This window comes from Haliotis rubra, unplaced genomic scaffold (genome assembly GCF_003918875.1).
Source record: "Haliotis rubra isolate DU_JTF1 unplaced genomic scaffold, ASM391887v1 Scf132, whole genome shotgun sequence".
Taxonomy (NCBI): domain Eukaryota; kingdom Metazoa; phylum Mollusca; class Gastropoda; order Lepetellida; family Haliotidae; genus Haliotis; species Haliotis rubra.
In genome coordinates, this window is record NW_025765248.1 from 1,756,265 (window position 1) to 1,779,547 (window position 23,283).

Here is a 23,283-nt window from a genome sequence, read left to right on the forward strand (position 1 = left end):
AACTTACGACTATCTTAGCGCTAGGAGAGCTTCGAAAATCTAGGCCCAGGTCCTTACCTACAGAAGTAACAGTTGCTAACTATTGCTGCAGTCCTTTATATTAAATCTCGGCCCAGGTCCTTACCTACAGAAGTAACAGTTGCTAACTATTGCTACAGTCCTTTACATCATAGCCAGTTATCTGAAGTACGAAAATGTTTAATTCATATTCTAACCTAAGAATACACACTGCATTTTACCCTGGTAGTTTCGAATGTTGGATGGGACTCAACCCTCCAAAGTACTAGAAATTTTACTTTACTGAGAAAGTCTAATGTTATATCTCGACCTGTCGAAGGGCCTTCATCTTGACGCATAGTTCAGAGTTGGTTAGATTGTACCGTACTCATTAAGTCAAAAGATAGTCACACATGTGCCCGAAGGAGTTCATCTTTTCAGCTATTATTAATGTTCTCTACTCATTAGTTTTTACTCAAGTAATGGTGTCATCGCGGTGATTTTGCGATAGTAATGCTATAAGCGGTGCAAAAACCACGATCACTCATCCATATACAACTTCCGGATACAAACGCAGAACTCTAGACATCTCGAACATAATACAGCCATGCCAACCCTTTCCTAAATATTTGGCTACATATCTGAAAATATCTTCTCATTTGAATGAGGCACTACGGAAAGAATTATATAAAGTTATATCTAAACGAAATCACATAGTTTTCTATTTCCTGTGGGATCTGTCTCTTTTGTAACATGGAAGTAACATCAAATATTATTGCGGTACATGAATTAAAATATGCAAACATGCAAGCGTAAGCATAACGATAACAACAACGACAATAATGATATGTGAACAGTAATAACAAAACACAGTGATAATATATGTATTACTACGGAAACTACAGACTAACATCTAGGCTCAGAATCTTGTAGAAAAAACAGCTCCTAAATCATATTCATAAAATATAATAAAAATGAGCCCAGAGACTTTCTTCATTACCTGCTGAATCTACGATAATCTAGACTTGCCAAATATTCGAGACTTGCATGGGATGTATTGGCTTTATCTGTTTCATTGTCTGCATCATAGACTACTACAACTACTACAACTACCACAACTACTACTTTGCTACTGCTATTGCTAACGACCTAAAACATATAGTCAATAATTTTGGAGTTTTGTTATTTAAAATAGGCGTCTTCAAAATATAAGATAAATCCAAATGGACCCCAGAATACTGTTTAGAGGAATGACTTGAAAATTATTCAAGACGTGGGTAGGATTAATTTTACATTAATTTTATAGGTAGACAGACTACTAACTAACAAAAATGTCTAGAATTGGTCTTCGGCATCCTAATAGAGGCGTCTGTTACGATCGGGTGGTCAGGCTCGCTGTTTACCAATTCTGGATCGATGCTCATGATGTCAATCACTGACCTGAAATATTGAGGAGCTCTGGACTAAACTACTTAAACTGCCTCATCTACTGCACCTACTACTACCACTACTACTACTACTACTACTACTCTGAAGACCGGGTTCGATTCCCCACATGGGCACAATGTGTGAAGCCCATTTGTGGTGTCCCCGCCGTGATATTGCTACTAAAAGCGACGTAAACCCATACTCACTCACTAACTCACTACTACTACGGGTGTTTTACATCTAGGTCTTCACGTAACCCAAATGCCGTGCAAGGCTAGCATTTCGTCAGAGCGCTGTTCTTATGTTAACTCGAGATTGTTATAGTGGTAACAAGGTTTGGCGGGGTACCATCACGGTCGACACAGCCCTGAAACTGTAATTTCTTTTAATATACTCAAGTGTCTAATTCACGTGTTATGCGTGTGGCCAAGTCGTATATGGCGTAACAATTCGACGTACAGAGTTGCGTCCCTTTGGATTGCCCCCAAAATGATGATACTGGGTCCTGTTCGCCCCGATTATATTTCCATGTTTCCCAGCACAATGCCGTGCAAACTGATACAAGTATAGACCTGCATCACTTCGGACCTTCCTCCCACAATAACCTTGCATGCCGTGACTAAACTAGACTAACAGCTAGTCTCTGAAATGAACATATTTTACAGAATGTCTTTTATAATTAAGATAAAATACAATAAAAAGGAGTCCAGAGACTTTCTTCCTTTTCAGAAACTGTGGAATTCTAGACTTGCCACACGTTCTAGACTTGCATGGGCTACATTGGTATATTTGTTTCAGGGTCTGTATGACAGACTATGATAAAACTAGAATACTGATCTAAACACATGATTAAGTTACTCCACATGTCTACCGGCTAATGACATTTCGAAGTGCTTATTTATAGCTCATTTACTATTCAGGGGTCACCCTCTATTGTTTCCACGTCTGGCAATATTGGAACAGTACATTCATGGACAGGTTGACACTTTTTATAATTCTTAAAAAAACATCAAGTATTCTGTCAATGCAAAACTCCCATTGTTCATCCACGTTTCAAGTGTACATAATGTTTTATCCATAATTCAAAACCCTTTGAAACAATAGGTGGTACAATTAATTCAGCAAGTTAACACATTGTTGTTGTTTTCACAAACACTTTGTATGATTAATGCCGCTATTGCAGTACAACGACTATTCTATATCCAACACCCATTGTTTAACGACCTGTAACAGTTTTGCATGAAATGCGAAACGTATTGCAAAAAGAAACCTGCCACTTAGTACAAATGGAGTTCAAACAACTTCGAATCGAAATCAGCCAATGGAGTTTGAGTAAACACAAAGGCATGTGATTCTCGCATATTTTCACGAGAGCTCCGGCGACATAGCCGGCGCTTGGGTAACACGGAAGTTGTGTAACACGGAAGTTAATGAAACGAACACACTTAGTCAAACGTCGGTATATTATGTACATAGTTGATCAGGAGTAAATGCGGTGTTAAGTGCTTTGTTCGGCACTGGGAAGAAACATAGTGGAATCAATAGCTCAGAGACAAACAGGAAGCGTTATGCTCGGGTTAACTGTAAAATTACCTCACGAGTCTTGGAAGGGTTAGCACGTTCCAAAGAGACGGCAAAGAGACGAAGCCCGGCCTTACTACATTTATACGTATGATGTTATGGGTGTTATTTTAACTTGGTTAAATGTCGAGAATATGGAAATGAGCTGACTGAAGGAAAATGTTTATGAATTTAAGTTTTTGTCGATTCGGAGTGAGATTCGAAGTGAGAATTTCTATGTCGTCAAAACTAGGAGCGTGATGATCAGTTCGATGGTCAATAAGTTAATGGAAAACCTAGGGATGATAACTTGAGGATTGAGTTTTGAAAACCTGTAGGTCAATATACATGATGAATGAGTATACATACATACATACATACATACATACACACACACACACACACACACACACACACACACACACACACACACACACACATACATACATACATACACCCATGCATGCGTGCGTGCGTGCATACGAACGTTCATACAGACAGACATACATACAAATAAAAGGACAATTACAAACCCCAAAACACAAACATACAAGAAGCACAAGGAAATAGACACACAAGCACTCACTCACAGAGCATACGCACAGACACAAACAAAATATGCTTCATACTCAAACACATACACAAACACACACAAAACAGAGAAGACACTCACAAACAAAACACCCACAAACACACTCACAGGGCGCAGACACAGACACAGACAAACAGACACAAGTGTTTCGCTTACTTACAGATAGTCAACCACTCATAACTTCCCTACACCTAAAACTCCAACGTACGAAATTGTTTAACATACCTTCCATGCGTCCATGTCGAGCCGAGTTGCCAGTCAGGTAGACTGAACGAGCGTTCAAAAACACTCCACCTGTACTTTACTCGACTGAGCAGTGGTGTCTCAAAACAACACATGTATCTGGTTAACGCAGTGAAGCGTGACACAGGGCTCCTTATCTTACACTTAGAAGTCGGCAGACACAAACGCCGGGTTAAAAAAACCTCCAGAACATATTTTCCTGTTTTCTAGCCAACGTAGCATAGGATGACGTTATATGGATGGAAATTTCGCTACCGGAAGTCTTTGAACGTGACCGCTCTCTCACATCGAAGGAAGAAAACATGTTTTCAGGTCCTCCCGTGTACTTCCGCTTCCGGTTAGTCCGGTCTGCGTGTTAAGGCGTTATGGACCTACAACTGTGATATGTGGAGGCCTGAAGGCATGGCTAAAAAGCGGTAGCGTTTCTAATGGCCGCGTGACCGCCTTCGGCAACGCAGCTGCTACAACACAGCGGGCTAGTAACATTGAATCCACACACAATAATGGCTCATCCATGCATACAAGAGATAGCAAGAGCTAGTCGATGATATTTGGTGGGGCATATTTGAAGGGTTATGCTAAAATAGACCACGTTGAGAGAAGTCATTTCTACTGAACTATTCATGATTTCATACTCTACCATATATTACGAGATATTGAATATCGAGGGAAAGCGTTATTCAAATGCAACGGTATGGGAACACTGTGAATACAACTTCACAAAGCCTTGTTTTTCTCATGTGAATAGCAAATCATGAACTCTTGTTCACAACGTGGATACCACTTCATAACGCTCTGTTCACACCGCACCCTTGAAGGTCCGGGTTAGAATGAACCTTCAGTAACCCATGCTTGTCGTAAGAGGCGACTAACGGGATAGGGTGGTCAGACTCGCTGGCTTGGTTGACACATGTCATCGGTTCCCAACTGCGCAGATCGATGCTCATGCTGTTGATCACTGGATTGTCTGGTCCAGACTCGATTATTTGGAGACCGCCGCCATAAAGCTAGAATATTGCTGAGTGCGGCGTAAAACTAAACTCACTCATTCACTGTTCACACCGTTTTGCTCTCAGTCATGGGTTGCCGTGTCATCAGTAACTGCAAGTAGCTACACTGAGGTACGTCCCGTGGGAGTATCAGAAATCTACCACTGGTCGAACCTCAGATAATGTTTCTAGTTTGTCAGAACCATATCCTTGTTTCTTGGTTTCACCAAAGAGGTAAACGTTAAAAAACTGAATCACTTTGAGCGAACGCCAAAACATGAAGCTAAAAAAACACCGGCCATCTAACTTAAAACTGTTGATGAAGCCGCTTTCCTTAGACAAGCCTACGTCAACCTAGACATATTTCATGCATCAAGTCATAAAGTCATGTTTGTGAGAGACAAATAGCAAGTAACATAAGTCTTGTAGGCATTCAAAGTGTTTCTTATGGATATTGGGGACGACACGCGAATGCCAACGACAATCTTAAACCAATTTTTATCAAAGTTTGAGTTTTGAGAACAAATGTCAGAACACTTACTAAATCATGCACAGATCGTGCGGGCTTTACTTCTTACGCAACTGCTGTCAGTGAAAGAAATGTATGTAAATAGCTTTCGATCGGACTGGATAAAGCTCTGTATATATTGACCACAGCCAGTTCTCGCAGACAGGTACATATCAACCGTAAATCCCATCCTTTGACATCAGGAAACCTAGGCCTATTCATATGACTCCTAGTCTTATCAGCGTCATTAATAAGGCCCTTGCTAATGCACTAGGTCGTGCATGGCCTACCGATATGAGCTGTGGCTTAGGTGCAGATAGGCACTGTGTCTGGTAGAATGTATTCACACAAGGTTGGTGTCAATGGCACATCACACACTAGCTGAAAACAGTTACAGGTGCAGGTTTATGGTGAAAAGAATGGCAGCATTCTGTAAAGGTTGGAGAGTTATTAAAATGGTTCCCAATATTTTGGTGGTTATTTCTGACATGCCATAAAAACGATTGTACCTATATGTAGTTTGGATTTGTCCGGTTTATCTGTCGGATTTTTCCTTAAGTATACATTGTCCGGATTTTAAAAGAAGAGTTATCTTTCCTTGACTAAATTCTGTCGCTGCATACTGCTTCTCATTCTCTTCCCACAGAGGTTACTTGTCATATCTTCCTACGAACCTCTGTTCTAATACGGCCATATTTCCCGGTTCTCGTAAAATCCCCTAGCGGCAAAAGATCGCAACACGAATTATCTCCCTTCTTTCTATCCAATCAGAACACGTGTTACATCGACTTAGATTCAACTTGACTAACACAAGCAAATGTGAGGCCACAAATATCCCCCCATCTGCCGGGGACTTGTGTTGATGTTACACACAAGACGTTTAATGGCTAGCTTGTCCGTTGTCAACGAGGGCGATGGAGACGCCACTGATCCGCCATAACATGACTGAGTTCTGTCTAGAAGAAACGTTTGCGCATCGCGCAGGGGAAGAGGTTTAGTTTTCTCGAAGTATACGGAAATTACCGAGGCCTTGCGAATGATCACTTTTGAAACAACGTCGCTGATTGCACAACTAAATCTGATCGCTTCCAATCACGAGTCTTGAACGCTCACACCATGAAAGGGCCGTATTAGAACAGAGGTTACGTAGGAAGATATGACATGAGTAACCTCTGTGGGAAGAGAATGACTGCTTCTGAGGTGAAAGGAAGAACTATTAATCATTAGTTTATAGAAACAAATACACGCGCTCAGAATACATAAACACACAATATTTCAATAATTTATAAAACATACAACGTGAAGTGTCGATTTGCACCATAACCAAACGCACTGGTATGTACCATTACATACGATGAAGTTGGTGTAAATCTTCGCATTAGCTATTTGTGGCAACCACGTATCCTTCTTTGGGACGAAAATGAGAACAGGTTGCAAAAACAAGTTTAATTAAGCAATTTTAACTTCGTTAGATGTATTTTTATGAGGCACAGAGATGCAGATGATAGAGATGATGATTTTGTACAGGTGAGATGGGTCAGCGAGAACACCTGAGCGAGTGTTTCTTCACTGGTGGATCTGGGTTTTGGTTTTCATAATTATAACATTGCAGGTAGTTTTAAAGGCCTGTCTGCCTTATCCAGTGCATACTATCACATGTACGGTGTACATGAATTAATCATTAGAACTTAACAGTCTATAACCTTTCTAGTCACGGCAGGTTCATTAGTTTCGTCTCGGTGACTTTTATCTACATTGTACCTGATTGATAGTTGGGATTGGCTTATTAACTTTCTCCCTGGTACTGGGGCTCTAGTGTTGAATGTGGGTGTGCTCAGAGTGTGAAGTCGGGTCTGTCTATCTGATACTCGGCTCTAGTGTTGAATGTGGGTGTGCTCAAAGTGTGAAGTCGGGTCTGTCTATCTGATACTCGGCTCTAGTGTTGAATGTGGGTGTGCTCAGAGTGTGAAGTCGGGTCTGTCTATCTCATACTCGGCTCTAGTGTTGAATGTGGGTGTGCTCAAAGTGTGAAGTCGGGTCTGTCTATCTGATACCCGGCTCACTGGGGCTCTGAAGTGTATCTGATACTCGGCTCTAGTGTTAGTGGTGTGCTCAAAGTGTGAAGTCGGGTCTGTCTATCTATCTGATGAATGTGGGACTCTAGTGAAGTCGGGTCTTTAAATGCTCAAAGTGAAGTTGGCTCTATCTGATACCTGATATATCTGATACTAGGTCTATCTATCTGATACTCGGCTCTAGTGTTGAAGAATAGGCTAAGTGAAGTCTGAGACGATGACGCTTACCAATAATATCACTGATTTTTCGGAATTATTTATGTCAGAACGAAAAATCATCTATTCGGTTTTAAAAAATATTAAATATTTCGTAATAATAACTTTTCATCCTGCCATGAGGGTATCAATTACTACCCACCCATGAACAATACATCCCAGATAAAGCACGGGCCAATCGTGTACATTCCTGGCAATTACCACACCCTCTATATAGCATCACAATCAAGAGGATATCGTGGAATTGGATTGTGCAAGTCTGTAGGCTTAATAGACCTAGGCTGTGCCAGGTTAACTGTAATAAATCCTAATTCAATCGAATCACTTGCAGGCGTCTAAAATCGTTCTACTTTCTAAAGGCTATTGGTTATTAATGCAGTAAGAGTGATTGATTATTTTCATATGTCTGTGAGAAAGCGGCCGTTGACGAGTGTAGATGCTGTTCAAGTCGACAGGGGAGGCGTGTGATGAATATGAACTCCACTCCTTCCATCACTCATCACTATCTGCGGTGAACTGTCAGAACAGGTTCAAATGACTTCTATATTTGGGATGCGTGTAACTTAATTTGGCTAACACGATTACTATTTTTGCAAATCAAGTTCCTGTTACTGACTGTTGCCGTGTCGCTGTTCCATCGCCAGACGTTTCATCTACATAAAGATCAAAGTGACCCTGTCTATATCGACAACCTATTCAACAAACATATAATCAGACAGAGAAAGGGATAATTTTCTTCTACTTTATCTATGTCCAGTTTAGAAATGTGGTTATAAGTTCGTAACATCGATCGCACAGAGCGTCTACATATACAAATACCTACTTATAAATAAATGGTAAAAGCTGAAATCTTTAAGTGCACATTCCGTTTAGGATGACAATAAAATATCATCCTTGCGCGATATTTGTCTTTGGTATTGTCTAATGTCGGCACTCCGCGTGTCTCGAACTATTTCTAGTTAAGGAGGATAAACACCTATAATATGGCCTCTCCGCGTGTCTCGAATTAAGTACATTTCATTTAGGACAAAATGAACATTTTGTCCAGACACAATCTATGAATATAATGTGACCTAATATCACTACGCGTGGCTCGAACTACAATCCATTTGACACAAATTTTAGATATTTTCCAGGCACAGTCAATACGTACAATACGGTCTGATATCACTACTCCGCGTGTTTGAAACTACATTCCATATTCCACTGTCAGTGGTCCAGTAAATAGAACATCGACAGGTAGAGAAAAATGTCAGTGGTTTGATCAGTTGTGCGTAAGACCACAGACGCGAAGGACGGTACTTGTTGTCACCCTGGCTGGCGCTCGGCAATGGTTAGGTTAGGTCTGCTCGTCGTCAATGTCCTGAGTCAGAGTGGATATCCATGTTACACTGGTATTTCAGTGAACTAGCAGTATAAAATCTGCATCAGCATAGTACCATTGTACATCACCTCATCTCAGTAACCAGCTCGTGATCCAGGATGTGTGAGTGATAGTCTGTCATACAGACCCTGAAGCAAATATATCCAAGAAAGCTCACGCAAGTCTAGACAATGTGGCAAGTCTAGATTTTCTACAGCTTCTGAAAGTGAAGAAAGTCTCAGGGCTCCTTTTCATTATATTTTGTCTTTTTTTACTAGGAGCTTTTTTTCGGTAAAATATGTTCATTTCAGAGACTAGTTGTTAGTCTAACTGAGTGAGTGAGTATAGCTTTACGGCGCTGTTAGTAACATTAAAGCAATATCACCCCGTGGGACACCAGAAATGGCCTTCACACATTGTACCAATGTGAGTAATCGAACACGGGTCTTCGGTATGACGAGCGAACGTTTTAACCACTAGGCTACCCCACCGCCACGATTAAAGATGAACATTTCATCATCATGCTTAAAGGGGGGTTATATACACATGATTCAGAATATCTGCCTGGCTTCGTATTCAAATATGTGACAAAGCATTTATTGATTGTCATTATCTGTCTCAACTTTTACATCTGCTAGCATAACATGTCTAAACCATTCCAGAGTGGAATGAAAAAAAGAACAAATGGATGCATCTGAGAACTCCAGTTTCAATTACAAAACTCTTATGAATCGTGTTGGCCAAAAGGATCCATATCACAACTGATCCTTCAAGTCTAATCCATCATGATGATGTGTTAGTCAGTGATCACGAGTTTCTGTGTCCACTTGAACCCGGCAGCTTCAGCAGCTGGTATTACACAGAATGATCTCTTGCCTCATCAGTCCCCAATGCTGCGTCGTCCCTATCATCGAGTAGCACCTGGAAATTCTGAGATAATAGTGATAACGCTGAAGTGTGATGACAAAAACCAAACTGGCGGTTTCACAGGTTACAGGAGCCGTCTGTATTTATTACACTGGTTACAGGAACCATCTGTATTCATTACACTGGTTACAGGAACCGTCTGTATTTATTACACTGGTTACAGGAACCGTCTGTATATATTACACTGGTTACAGGAACTGTCTGTATTTATTACACTGGTTACAGGAACCGTCTGTATTTATTACACTGGTTACAGGAACCGTCTGTATTTATTACACTGGTTACAGGAACCGTCTGTATTTATTACACTGGTTACAGGAACCGTCTGTATATATTACACTGGTTACAGGAACCGTCTGTATTTATTACACTGGTTACAGGAACCGTCTGTATATATTACACTGGTTACAGGAACCGTCTGTATATATTACACTGGTTACAGGAACCGTCTGTATTTATTACACTGGTTACAAGAACCGTCTGTATTTATTACACTGGTTACAGGAACCGTCTGTATATATTACACTGGTTACAGGAACCGTCTGTATATATTACACTGGTTACAGGAACCGTCTGTATTTATTACACTGGTTACAGGAACCGTCTGTATATATTACACTGGTTACAGGGTCTTACTGGTTAGGAACCCTGTATTTATTACACTGGTTACGAGAACTGACTGTATTTATTACACTGGTTACAGGATCCGTCTGTATTTATTACACTGGTTACAAGAACCGTCTGTATTTATTACACTGGTTACAGGAACCGTCTGTATATATTACACTGGTTACAGTCTGTATTTATTACCTGGTTACAGGAACCGTCTGTATTCATTACACTGGTTACAGAGACCGTCTGTATTCATTACACTGGTTACAAGAACCGTCTGTATTTATTACACTGGTTACAGGAACCGTCTGTATTTATTACACTGGTTACAGGAACCGTCTGTATTTATTACACTGGTTACAGGATCCGTCTGTATTTATTACACTGGTTACAGGAACCGTCTGTATTATTACTGGTTACAGGAACCGTCTGTATTTATTATTACATTAACCGTCTGTATATATTACACTGGTTACAGGAACATATTTATTACACTGGTTACAGGAACCGTCTGTATTTATTACACTGGTTACAGGAACCGTCTGTATTTATTACACTGGTTACAGGAACCGTCTGTATTTATTACACTGGTTACCGTCTGTAGGACAGGAACCGTCTGTATTTATTACACTGGTTACAGGAACCGTCTGTATTTATTACACTGGTTACAGGAACCGTCTGTATATTACACTATTACACTGGTTACAGGAACCGTCTGTATATATTACACTGGTTACAGGGAACCGTCTGTATTTATTACACTGGTTACAGGAACCGTCTGTATATATTACACTGGTTACAGGAACCGTCTGTATTTATTACACTGGTTGGTTACAGGATCCGTCTGTATATTTATTACACTGGTTACAGGAACCGTCTGTATTTATTACACTGGTTACACGTCTGTATTTATTACACTGGTTACAGGAACCGTCTGTATTTATTACACTGGTTACAGGAACCGTCTGTATTTATTACACTGGTTACAGGAACCGTCTGTATATATTACACTGGTTACAGGAACCGTCTGTACACTTGGTTATATTACACTGGTTACAGGAAGGAACCGTCTGTATTTATTACACTGGTTACAGGAACCGTCTGTATATTATTACACTGGTTACAGGAACCGTCTGTATTTATTACACACTGGTTACAGGATCCGTCTGTATTTATTACACTGGTTACAGGGATCCGTCTGTATTTTATTACACTGGTTACAGGACCGTCTGTATTTATTACACTGGTTACAGGATCCGTCTGTATTACACTGGTTACAGGATCCGTCTGTACACTGGTTTGGTTTACTGGTTACAGGATCCGTCTGTATTTATTACACTGGTTACAGGAACCGTCTGTATTACATTACACTGGTTACAGGAACCGTCTGTATTTATTACACTGGTTACAACCGTCTGAACAGGATCCGTCTGTATTTCACTGGTATTTATTACACTGGTTACAAGAACCGTCTGTATTTATTACATTGCGGTTACGAGATCCGTCTGTATTTATTACACTGGTTACAGGAACCATTTGTATTTATTACACTCGTTACAAGATTACAGAGGTACAGATAAGCTGCGTATCTGCGTAAATTACGCACATATTTATGTGAAAACTCAATTCCTATTAAGACTATTGCGTACAAGTACGCTTGAATTTTTGGAAATACTCAATAAATGTGATCTCACATGCGTACACACAAAAATGTCAAATCTTAGCTTGCGTACCGGTGGATAAATAAAATAACTGTGGTATATTGAGACATATTATTTCAGGACATGAACTTGCAGTCTTTCTTATCGTTTCTCATATTACAGATCAAATATAAATAACAAACAGTACCATTTTACCTTTATTGCATTTTGAAAGTTAATGGAAATAGCAAAATACCCAATTGAGTTTGAGTGAGATGAGTACAATTTATTTAGTTACTCAAAGGAAAATTAGGATAACCAATTGGGATGAGCACAAGCGAGTACATAACTCAATGACCCAAAATGTTATATGTAGCTCTGCAGGATCCATCTGTATATACTACACTGGTTACAGGAACCATCTGTATTCATTACACTGGTTACAGAAACCATCTGTATTAATTTTTCTGGTTACAGGTACCAACTGTATTAATTACACTGGTTACAGAAGCATTTTGTTCAACAGGTGACCGATATAGCTGACAGGCACCCTACGGGGTAGGTCCTCACGTCCACGCTTCTGAGAAGACCAGTGGACAGTACCGTTTATCAAAACCCATGGGGCCGGGCAAACCCGTATTTATCACTTATACCCCTTCATGTAAGTGTTTGAGTTGAGGGGGGCGGTGGGGTAGCCTAGTGGTTAAAGCGTTGGCTCGTCACGCCGAAGACCCGGGTTCGAATCTCCACATGGGTACAATTTGTGAAGCCCATTTCTGGTGTCCCCCGCCGTGATGTTGCTGGAATATTGCTTAAAGCGGCGTAAAAGTAAAACTAAATTCAGTCAGTCAGTCAGTCAGTTTGAGTTGAGGCACCACGCTTTACCACCCACACAATGAGACTGTCCTTCACAAACGTTAAACTTAAATATCGAAAATGTTCCTTAAGTGTTCTAAGAGTACAATGGAATTTTGTCCGCGTCTAGGCAGCCAAATACAAATGAAAGCCGGAAGTGAAGCACGCCTTTAATTAGGCGTTAACCACATGCGGATGGTGCTGACAAACCAAACATCAGGGTGGACTGGAGATTAGAACAGGGACTCGATGAACAGCCATTCACCTAATGTATAACCACAGAACACAAGATTTCATATACATACACACATGAATACGATATTCTTTACGCATGACGGGGGATATTGGAAAAGAATACATCGCTTATCTAAATTGAACATCTGTGGCTATCAATATGTGATTATGTTTTGCAGTGATGTTGAAATTTGTCGCCTTTTCGTTCTTTTTAACAAAGTTTTAGCCATGTAAGATATGCATTTTCAATTTATCTTGGACAATACTCTGCGTATGAATATTCATATGGAATACATATCAGGCAGCGCCGTCTCGGGACTCGGCTTTAAATAGTGTATATTCGTCATTCGTTTCAAGAATAATTTTTTGCCTGTTAACACAGTTAAATATAGGCCGTAAACATGTATAATTGTTATTCGGAATTCTTTTCCCATTTAATGATGCCAAATTCATGCCAAATATTAACAGAGAAAAAAAATTACTATTAAGTTTGTATTTTCAATTATAGCCACTGACGGTACAATGCATTGTCAGTCATTTCATTGACTTTGTCCGGTTTTTGCACTTGTTTAGGAGAATAGAGCAACACTCAAGAATATGAAATTGACATACACTCACGACGGGTGTCATCTTTCAAACATGTTGCAGATTCAAGAGTGAAGGTACTGAAATAAAACGCCTGCCAAATATATTATGCACTAGTGTGTGATGGTGGCAAAACTGAATCACTAGATGGTTATTAGATGTATTTGATACGGGTATCATTGATGAAGGTTGACCTTAGTTTGCTGTGTTTAGTGCCTCATAACGTTTTGATAGCGTTTTGCAGCGTTTCGGACAAATTCAATCGATATTCTTTACGCATGACGGGGATATTGGGAAAAGAATACACGCTTATCTAAAATTGAACATCTGTGGCTATCAATATGTGGGATTATGGTTTTGCAGTGATGTTGAAATTCTTGTCGCCTTTTTCGTTCTTTTTAACAAAGTTTTAGCCATGTAAGATATGCATTTTCAATTTATCTTGGACAATACTCTGCGTATGAATATCTTCATATGGAATACATATCAGGCAGCGCGCCGTCTCTCGACTCGGCTTTAAATAGTGTATATTCGTCATTCGTTTCAAGAATAATGTTTTTGCCTGTTAACACAGTTAAATATAGGCCCGTAAACATGTATAATTGTTATTCGGAATTCTTTTCCCAAATGATGCCAAATTCATGCCAAATATTAACAGAGAAAAAAATTACTATTAAGTTTGTATTTTCAATTATAGCCACTGACGGTACAATGCATTGTCAGTCATTTCATTGACTTTGTCCGGTTTTTGCACTTGTTTAGGAGAATAATTCTCTTTTCAGAGCAACACTCAAGAATATGAAATTGACATACACTCACGACGGGTGTCATCTTTCAAACATGATGCAGATTCAAGAGTGAAGGTACTGAAATAAAACGCCTTGCCAAATATATTATGCACCAGTGTGTGATGGTGGCAAAACTGAATCACTAGAAATGGTTATTAGATGTATTTGATACGGGTATCATTGATGAAGGTTGACCTTAGTTTGCTGTGTTTAGTGCCTCATAACGTTTTGATAGCGTTTTGCAGCGTTTCGGACAAATTCAATTCTCAAGGGTCAATTTTCTTTTGCTCGGCAGATTACGTCGCTTCCGTTCACTGTAATAAAGGTGAGAATATGAAAAATTAAGATTTAATTTTTCAAGGTACTGTAATCACTACAAATGGACTCATTACTTAAGTTTGTGACGGGGACCAAGGCAGCCCAGTCGTCGGAATCACAATGTGTGTACAGGGTTGTGTACATGTATGTTTGACTGTAGGTTCGCCACGATTGTTTCTAGATTTGTCGGTACCGGTGGGGTAGCCTAGTGGTTAAGGCGTTCGCTCGTCGCGCCGAAGGCCCGGGTTCGATTCCCCACAATGTGTGAAGCCCATTTCTGGTGTCCCCCGCCGTGATATTGCTGGGATATTGCTAAATACGTCGTAAAACTAAACTCACTCACTCTAGGTTTGTCAGTACCATTTCCGTGTAAATTGAGTTCACAGAGTGGTAGCCATCTTGCAACACTGATAAGGATCGATCCGAAACACAGTGATATGAAGAAACTAATATTTCCTAGGAAATGTGCCTTCTCTCTATGCAAGATACATTTAATGTGCAAAACATTTGATCACTCTAGGAAGTCTAGACTACAGAGAAAGCCTTCAGCTGGTTTGCAGAGAACCATCACATTACAAAACTGACACTATTTGATGTATTGATTGACACACATCTACACACACTGATATGAGTTGCTACTGAGTTGAGACACACGTTGATAAGCATGACAAGGTTCTCGACAATAATAAGGAAACCTGTTATCTTTACAAGATGGCTTGCGTCAGCCGTGACAGAAAGTACTGGCCAGTATATATACTTTGGAAATTACTCATTAACTTTTGTTAACTTCTGGATTTTTCAGACAAACGTGCTCTATAGATGATACGATGTTTGCATGGTCTGGTCGCCATTTCTAGTTAAAGGTCTAGACACGTTGTAATTAGTGTGGCTCTTTACAAGTGAAACAGTGTGAAGCCCATTTCTGGTGTCCCCCGCCTCGATATTGCTGGGATATTGCTAAAAACGTCGTAAAACTAAACTCACTCACTCTAGGTTTGTCAGTACCATTTCCGTGTAAATTGAGTTCACAGAGTGGTAGCCATCTTGCAACACTTACAGCTTTCCTCTCACATTGTGTTGACTCACCGTGATATAATTGGAACACTGTTAACAGTACGTTAAAAGCAACAAGATCTCTCTGACGCGATCCCGTCAAACAAATAGTCAGTGTTGCGTGGCCTTACTTATATTAAGAACATAAATTCACGTCAGTTCTTGTAATACGGCACTCCGAACTGCCAGCTCTAATGATATGATCGATCCGAAACACAGTGATATGAAGAACTAATATTTCTAAAATGTGCCTTCTCTCTATGCAAGATACATTTAATGTGCAAAACATTTGATTTAGAAGTCTAGACTACAGAGAAAGCCTTCAGCTGGTTTGAGAACCATCACATTACAAAACTGACACTATTTGATGTATTGATTGACACATCTACACACACTGATATGAGTTGTTGGTTGAGACACACATGTTGATAGCATGACAAGGTTCTCGACACACAGAAACCCGTTATCTTTACAGATGGCTTGCGTCAGCCAGACAGAAAGTACACAGCAGTATATATACTTTGAAATTACTATTAACTTTGTTAACTTCTGGATTTTTCAGACAAACGTGCTCTCTATAGAAATACGATGTTTCACGGTCTGGTCGCCATTTCTAGTTAAGGTCTAGACGTTGTAATTAGTGTTTTACAAGTGAAACGGACACACTGTTAACGCCTTCTTAGAACTTGAGTTGACAGAGAAGCAAATTGGAGTTTGAATACTCAATGAATCTTTTGGAAATGTAAACTTCCCCGTAGACTTCTGGTCTTCTTGAAGAGAGTGAGTATGGTTTTAGGCCGTTTTTAGCAATATTCAAGCAATATCACAGCCTAGTGGCTAAAACTTTGACGCTGAAGGCCCGGGTTCGATTTCCTACGTGGGTACAATGTGTGAAGCCCATTACTCGTGTCTCCCGCTGTGATATTGCTGGAATATTGCTAAAAGCGTCGTAAAACTAAACTCACTCATTTGCTACACTCATGTGGGAATCGAACCCGCGTCTTCACCGCAAGCCTACCTCAGCGCTCTGGTCTGGCTGGAGCTAATCGTTGTGGTTCCCTGATATATGATACCTGGTCTTGCTTTGAGTTGACAGGTGGACATAAATATGGTCATCTAGCAAAAGAGGATTGTTTTATCATAGTAGAACGCTTCATTCATTCTCTCAGTTCTTTCGGTCTTCTCAGCTATGACCTCCTTGTTGAAGCGAATCAGCAACACATCAACCGCTTAGCTGAATAATCACCATTCTATTGCTGTCCCCCCGTCTTTATCTTCCTTCGAGACGAAACAAACACGAATAACAACCTATCAAACGTCTGTTCTGGACAATCATTATTTTTCTTGGGTATTTCCCCTGTCAAATCATTTGCCTATACAGCGCCCCCTGCTGAGATCAAAGGGAGACAAATCGTTGAATGAGAGACAAAGTAGCTAACACTTGAGTAATTCTGTCATTCCCGAGTTGGTCAGTCCACAAGTCGGGGTAATTAGCACATCCACCCTTACGGCAAGTCCGCCATCTCGATAGCTTTGATGTGCCCAATAAAGGAGGAATTACTTGTGACAATGCAAGTTATTTGTGTCTGGGACTGGGCTACTAAAATCCCCAGCAATGCCATCAAGAATGTGTGGCACTGTAATAAACGCCCCAGGGGATTGTCTACCGTCGCTGCCACAGGTGCGACGAAGGGCTGGATGCAGATGTGACAATTCAATGGAGAGAATCATTCCCTACTTCGGTTGCAAGGGTTCGTGTGCTCCACCAGACAAATCAGCAACAACCCAAAACACAAGTGTTGTTCCGCGGAAAACTTGATCCCTAGTGCCCCCGACGCGCCGACGGTATTCCCCATTAGAAGAATTCCCTTGTACACCATGCTTGACTGGGTATTTCATATCGTGATCGCCACTATCCAATGCTTGACTCACTAAAGCAGAACAGACCTAAATATCTTATGCTTGGCACATAGTTTGACGCCCATGTTTGACGCCCATATCCCATGTTTGACGCCCTGCGTTATACCGGAGCAGGATAGACACTTGGTACCCCATGCTTGACACCCCTAGGAACACCTGGGCACTTTATATCCCCTGAGCCCCTGGTTTGACCCACCGTGGGTATTCATGAACAGATTGAGTTCCTAATACCCGCGTAGCCTAGTGGTTAAAGCGTTTGCTCGTCACGCCAAAGACCGGGGTTCGATTCCCCACATGGGAACAATGTGTGATGCCCATTTCAGGTGTCCCCCGCCGTGATATTGCTGGAATATCGCTAAATGCGGCGTAAAAGTAAACACACACGCACGCACGCACGCACGCACGCACGCGCACGCACACACACTCACACTCCTTATACCCGCGGATATTCCGTGTTGAATGCTACTCCATATGTATGGAAAGGGCTGAGTTGACAAAGCGACGGTGACCACTTTTCACCGACTCTGTAAAGTTCTATGCTAGACATCATTTACAATGTTGCTTCAACATGCTTTGTAACTCAGTGACCATATGTACGCCGCGCATGTGAGAGAAGCCGATTATGACAATGACACCCATAATAACCTTTGGGTGATCAGATAACGTTAATGATAGTGGCATTAGTACATTTCAACGATAAGGTCACTATCAGGTATTCTTCCCAGTGCATCACGCGTAAAAATGGAAATGTTGTGGTTCCGATTTCCTACATTTGAGAGAACTAGGTTAGGTACAATGGTTTTGGGAAGGTGCAAACCTTTTTACACAGACAGAAGGTCAGAAAATAAATTGCATTTATTATGTGGTAAAATAATCTCTCACTATTAGGGTCGGTCGGTATTCTTCCCATTATTTCCATTAGGTGAATGGGTGATTGAATGGTCTTTTACGCCACCCAGCAATAATACAGTTTGAATCAGACTGACCGGTGACTGGAAGACTGAACAACAATTCACTCCACGAGGACCAACAATCAAGCAATCCACCTGCACCTGCCCTTGAAGATCCGGGCTAGAATTGGTCTTCAGCAACCCATGCTTGCTTGCCACATGTCATCGTAGCCCAATTGCGTACATCGATGCTCACCATGTTGATCACTGGATTGTCTGGTCAAGAGTCTATTATTTACAGACCGCCGCCATATAGCTGGAATATTGCTGAGGGCGGCCTTAAACAACAAACCAACCGAGCCTCGACATCTTGTCTCTTACGACAAAGGTGGAATACGTTAGAAGACCTTAGGCTGGCTTCCAAAATGTGACAATAAGCCAATCTCCTGTAAGAAAACGGTCTTTAAATTACTTGAGCAAACATTCTGGGCAAAACTTTTTCTTTAGACTTGCTGTTCAGACAGGGCTTTTGTTCAGTCATCTGGAAAGGCTTAACCATCGTAACGTCAGTTTCGATTGAAGAGTTCAATATCTTGCGATCGTCAATACCTAACGCTTGTCTCTTGCAAAGTAACTCTCTGAATGTGCTTTGGAACATCTGAAGAACGTCACTTCCGGTATAACTTCCGGTTGCGTCGATTGTCACTATGAGTGACATGATACAGAACAGATTGTCGGCTTCTTGATGCCAATACAACTGACAGAGCGAAACCTGCATGAATGTGGTCTAATGATCTTCGCATTGCGAGATTCCAGAAGCTACAATGCTCCTGACAATGAAACTCAAGATGAAAGACAGAGCTCGTGTCCCCATCCTTTCATCTGTCCATTGACAAAACAGATGAAAATAGCTTTTCGTGTGATGAGTAAAGTAATTCGAGCCTCATACTTACAGATGAAATAGGGGTTGCAAACTTACAAGACAGCATTTTCCAAAGGGTTAACCAGCGTATAACGTATATAATATAATTGTTGAAAGTAAGTAACAGGGCTGTCTCAAGGCGACTTTTAACATTTGAGATTGTGACAGCCTAAAGTTCATGAAATGCCACCTGATGAAAAGTCGTTGCGTTTGTCTGTCAAAGATAATCTTGACTTCACGACAAGCAGCTCTGAGTTGTCAGGAGAGCAATATTCACATCGAGATGTCAGGGAAAACAATATCCATATCGAATTGTCAGTCGAAGCAATATTCACTTACAGATGCCAAGGAGGGCGATATTCACCTGGGTGAGTGGTGAGTGAGTGAGTGAGTTTAGTTTTACGCCACACTCAGCAATATTCCAGCTATATGGCGGCGGTCTGTAAATAATCGAGTCTGGACCAGACAATCCAGGGATGAACAGCATGAGCATCGATCCGCGCAATTGGGAACCGATGACATGTGTCAACCAAGCCAGTGAGCCTGACCACCCTATCCCGTTAGTCGCCTCTTACGACAAGCATGGGTTACTGAAGGCTCATTCTAACCCGGACCTTCATTGGTAATATTCACCTGGAGTTGAAGGGGTATAAAGTTTTGTTTCAGCAATCTATGATTGAGGCGACTGAAAGTTTTGGAGGATCTGGCTCGCTGACTGGGTTGACGCATGCCATCGTATCCGAACTGAGAAGACCGATGCTCATGACCTCCACCAAGGTGGGTCTGGTCCTGACTCGACATTTCTTCAGATTCCTATCATACAGATTGAATATTGCTGACTGTGGCGCTAAACAAAGAACAAACATGCATACAAACCTCACATCACTGAACCATCCCACTCCCGATACTTCTTCAAAACAAATGCACCAAATAATGATGCTGAACGTGCGCCATCATTTCCTGTTACCGCCATTCGCGACTCATCTTTCTGGTTAAATGTCTAGTATAACTATTCGTTTAGGAGCCTACAATGAATATCTTTATGTCCTGGAGGACACCGGATAGGGAAACGCAATGAATACTGGTATTGACATACATTAGAAGTCTATGGATTTGGATGTGTTTGGCCAGAACAGATGGTTCGAAGTGAAACGCTATTTTTGAACGAATTTCTAGGTAGACTCAAAGTTTCGTATCAACAGACTGGCATTCTGCACTAATAAAAGGCACAAACACATTTGGATACTCGTTGTTTAAACCTACGTTCGGTGTTGAATCTTATACCTTCACAGTTAGCTATTCTAAACATAGACGTGCTCTTGCTCTGTTTAGATCGGGGTCTTATAAACTACGAACAGAAACTGGCAGGTATATTGGTGAGGCTAGAAATGACAGATTATGTAATATCTGCATAGTGCCATATATAGAAGATGAATATCACTTCTTGGTTTTTTGTAATAAATATCAAGCATTGTGGCGTCTGTACATCCCTTTACATTTGTTTTTGAATATCCAACAATGCAAACATTAATACGCTTCTGCAATCATGGTGAACATCTTAGGTCAGCACGGCATATATATGTCAAGCTATGTTAATGAGACAGGTCAGTACCTTCTCACTCGTAACTCTCAAATTTACGCTAGGGGCGTTGTCTTCAGTATCTCATTGTAGAGCCACGAGCTCTAATCACAGCAGTGCACCTCCTCGGAACAGAACGAATCAGACGGCGGATGTTTTCCTGGGGATTGCTCTCCACTCTTCCTGGAGTGCTGCGGCCAGTTCAACCAACGTGTGCGGTTGTGGTGTACGTGCACGAAAACGACGATCCAGCTGGTCCCACAGATGTTCGATAGGATTGATGTCTGGCGATCTGGAGGGCCACGGCATCACGTTGACGTTGAATTCTGTAGGAATGCCACTGTTGCTGAGCTGTATGAGGGCGGGCATTGTCATGTTGAAACAACTCCCTCTGTTGGGCGATTATCGGCAGAAGATGTGGCTGTAAGACGTCATCAATGTACCGTTGTGCCGTCAAATTGCCACGAATGATGACCAAGTCTGACCGTTGGTTGTAAGACATGGCTCCCCATACCATGATGCTTCCTCCTCCAAATCTGTCGACCTGTCGAACGCAGTTCGGTGCAAAACGTTCATTTGCTCGTCTATAGACACGTTGTCTACCGTCACGTCGTTGAAGAAGAAAACGAGACTCGTCACTAAACCAGACTCTTCTCCAGTTTCTTAGGGTCCATCTCCTTACGTTAGTACACCACCTGAGACGTTGGCGTCGATGTTGGCGTTTCAAGACGGGCCCAACAACTGGTCTTCTTGCACGTAAATTTGCCTCATGTAAACGGTTCCTGATGGTTTGGGCCGATACTCTCCTCAAACCTGGCACCTGTGTTGCAGTGATGGTGGGTGTGGCATGCCGATTACGTAGGTGGTTGAGTCGAATAAAGCGATCCTGAGCCGGTGTGGTGATCCTAGGTCTACCGCTCCTGGGACGATCTTCAATTGCATGGAACTGTGTGTAACGATTCCAAAGTCGTGAGATTGTTGTTTTGTGTACGTTTAGATGACGGGCAACTGTTCCAAAGCTTTCCCCGGCCTCAATGCGACCAATGGCAATATTTCGATTTGCTGTACTCAAACGGGGCATTTTCGAACTTGATTTGCAGAGCAAATTATGAGAGAAAAATTACAAACTACGCGTGCTTTTAAAACCCTCTACATGAACTGTGTTTTCAACGATTTGCACGTGCAACAGGCTTTTAGCATTTTGTACATGACAATTTCGCACTTTCTCAAATAACACGGATACAAAGGTCATCATGTGTGAAAATGGTTCCGTTTGGGAGCTTATACTGATCAGATGGGAACGTATTAACAGTATTTTGAAGAAAATTCTAATTTACATTCACCATCTTTATTCTAGAAATCATGTCAGATATTTAGATAGGGTTGCGTTTCTTCAAGTCCAACAGATGGTTCGAAGTGAAACGCTATTTCTAAATGAATTTCTAGGTAGACTCAAAGTTTCGTATCAACAAGACTGGCATTTTGCACTAATAAAAGGCACAAAAACATTTGGATACTCGTTGTTTAAACCTATGTTCGGTGTTGAACCTTATATCTTCACAGTTAGCTATTTTAAACATAGACGTGCTCTTGCTCAGTTTAGATCGCGGTCTCATAAACTACGAATAGAAACAGGTAGGTATATTGGAGAGGCTAGAAATGACAGATTATGTTATACCTGTAAACTGCCGTATATAGAAGATGAATATCACTTCTTGCTTATTTATAATAAATATCAAGCATTGCGGCGTCTGTACATCCCTTTACAATTTTATGAATATCCAACAATCCAAAAATTTAATACGCTTCTGCAATCATCAAATGCAAGCATCTTAAAACATTTATCAGCATATCGGCTTCGATGAAATCCAGGGCCCCCGACAGTCGTAACTACCATACACGTACTTCAAGATAGACTTACGACTGTCGTAATTACCATACATGTACTTCAAGATAGACTTACGACAGTCGTAACTACCATACATGTAC

General features: G+C 41.1%; 1 protein-coding gene across 8 annotated transcripts in view; it reads right to left on the reverse strand.

Annotated features, from left to right (window-relative positions):
* LOC124267568 (5-hydroxytryptamine receptor 4-like) overlaps positions 1-23,283 on the reverse strand; it is a 140,899-nt gene that overhangs the window by 18,772 nt on the left and 98,844 nt on the right. Inside the window, exon 1 of one of the 8 annotated variants that reach the window (XM_046702522.1) lies at positions 3,803-4,079. The exons of the other annotated variants lie outside the window; for them this stretch is intronic. The gene's annotated coding sequence lies outside the window, so the exon portion shown is untranslated. Of the gene's footprint in view, positions 1-3,802; positions 4,080-23,283 lie in introns of those variants that run through there. 8 annotated transcript variants of the gene reach the window in all.